The sequence below is a fragment of the Arvicanthis niloticus genome, assembly GCF_011762505.2.
Source record: "Arvicanthis niloticus isolate mArvNil1 chromosome Y unlocalized genomic scaffold, mArvNil1.pat.X SUPER_Y_unloc_4, whole genome shotgun sequence".
In the NCBI taxonomy this organism is placed as follows: domain Eukaryota; kingdom Metazoa; phylum Chordata; class Mammalia; order Rodentia; family Muridae; genus Arvicanthis; species Arvicanthis niloticus.
The window spans coordinates 2,802,921-2,804,919 of NW_023045021.1; positions in this window are offsets into that span (position 1 = coordinate 2,802,921).

The following is a 1,999-nucleotide window of genomic DNA, read 5'->3' on the forward strand; positions in this document are numbered from 1 at the left end:
TACCTCTTCCTCTGCCTCTCTGCCTCTCTGCCTCTCTACCTCTCTGCCTCTCTGCCTCTCTGCCTCCTCTCTGCCTCTCTGCCTCTCTGCCTCTCTGCCTCTCTGCCTCTCTGCCTCTCTGCCTCTCTGCCTCTCTGCCTCTCTGCCTCTCTGCCTCTCTGCCTCTCTGCCTCTCTGCCTCTCTGCCTCTCTGCCTCTCTGCCTCTCTGCCTCTCTGCCTCTCTGCCTCTCTGCCTCTCTGCCTCTCTGCCTCTCTGCCTCTCTGCCTCTCTGCCTCTCTACCTCTCTATACGCTTCTGCCTCTCTGCCTCCTGCCTCTCTATACGCCTCTGCCTCTCTGCCTCTCTGCCTCTCTGCCTCTCTGCCTCTGCCTCTCATTCTCTCTGCCACAGTCTCTGGCTCTCTCTGGCTCTCTCTGGCTCTCTCTGACTCTCTGCCTCTCTGCCTCTCTGCCTCTCTGCATCTCTGCCTTTCTGCCTCTCTGCCTCTCTGCCTCTCTGCATCTCTGCCTCTCTGCCTCTCTGCCTCTCTGCCTCTCTGCCTCTCTGCCTCTCTGCCTCTCTGCCTCTCTGCCTCTCTGCCTCTCTGCCACTCTGCCTCTCTGCCTCTCTTCCTCTCTGCCTCTCTGCCTCTCTGCCTCTCTGCCTCTCTTCCTCTCTGACTCTTTGACTCTCTGACTCTCTGCCTCTGTCTCTCTGCCTCTGCATATGCCTCTGTGCGTCTGCCTCTGTGCCTATGACTCTCTGACTCTGACCCTCTGATTGTGAGTCTATTTCTCTTCCTCTCTGCTCTGCATCTGGCTCTTCCTCTGCAACACTGCATCTCTGCCTAAGTCTGTGCCACTGCTTCTCTGCATCTGCTACTCTGCCTCTGCCTCTCTTCCTCTGCATCTCTGCCTCTGCCTCTCTGCCCCTGCCCCTGGCACTGCCCCTGCCGAAGCCTCTACCTCTCAACCACTCTGCCTCTGCCTCTCTGCCTCTCAGCCTTATGCTCTCTCTCCATCTTTTTCTCTGCCTCTGCCTCTGTCTCTCTGCCTCTCTGCCTCTGTCTCTCTGCTGCTTCCCCTGCCTCTGCCTATGCTTCTCTGCCTCTGCCTCTTTGACTCTCTGCATCTGCCTAGGCCTCTGCCTCTCTGCCTCTCTCTCTGCCTCTCTGCCTCTCTGCCTCTCTGCCTCTCTGCCTCTCTGCCTCTCTGCCTCTCTGCCTCTCTGCCTCTCTGCCTCTCTGCCTCTCTCTCTGCCTCTCTCTCTGCCTCTCTGCCTCTCTGCCTCTCTGCCTCTCTGCCTCTCTGCCTCTCTGCCTCTCTGCCTCTCTGCCTCTCTGCCTCTCTGCCTCTCTGCCTCTCTGCCTCTCTGCCTCTCTGCCTCTCTGCCTCTCTGCCTCTCTGCCTCTCTGCCTCTCTGCCTCTCTGCCTCTCTGCCTCTCTGCCTCTCTGCCTCTCTGCCTCTCTGCCTCTCTGCCTCTCTGCCTCTCTGCCTCTCTGCCTCTCTGCCTCTCTGCCTCTCTGCCTCTCTGCCTCTCTGCCTCTCTGCCTCTCTGCCTCTCTGCCTCTCTGCCTCTCTGCCTCTCTTCCTCTCTGCCTCTCTGCCTCTCTGCCTCTCTGCCTCTCTGCCTCTCTTCCTCTCTGACTCTCTGACTCTCTGACTCTCTGACTCTCGGCCTCTGTCTGCCTCTGCATATGCCTCTGTGCGTCTGCCTCTGTGCCTATGACTCTCTGACTCTGACCCTCTGATTGTGACTCTATTTCTCTTCCTCTCTGCTCTGCATCTGGCTCTTCCTCTGCAACACTGCATCTCTGCCTAAGTCTGTGCCACTGCTTTTCTGCATCTGCTACTCTGCCTCTGCCTCTCTTCCTCTGCATCTCTGCCTCTGCCTCTCTGCCCCTGCCCCTGGCACTGCCCCTGCCGAAGCCTCTGCCTCTCAGCCACTCTGCCTCTGCCTCTCTGCCTCTCAGCCTTATGCTCTCTCTCCATCTTTTTCTCTGCTTCTGCCTCTGTCT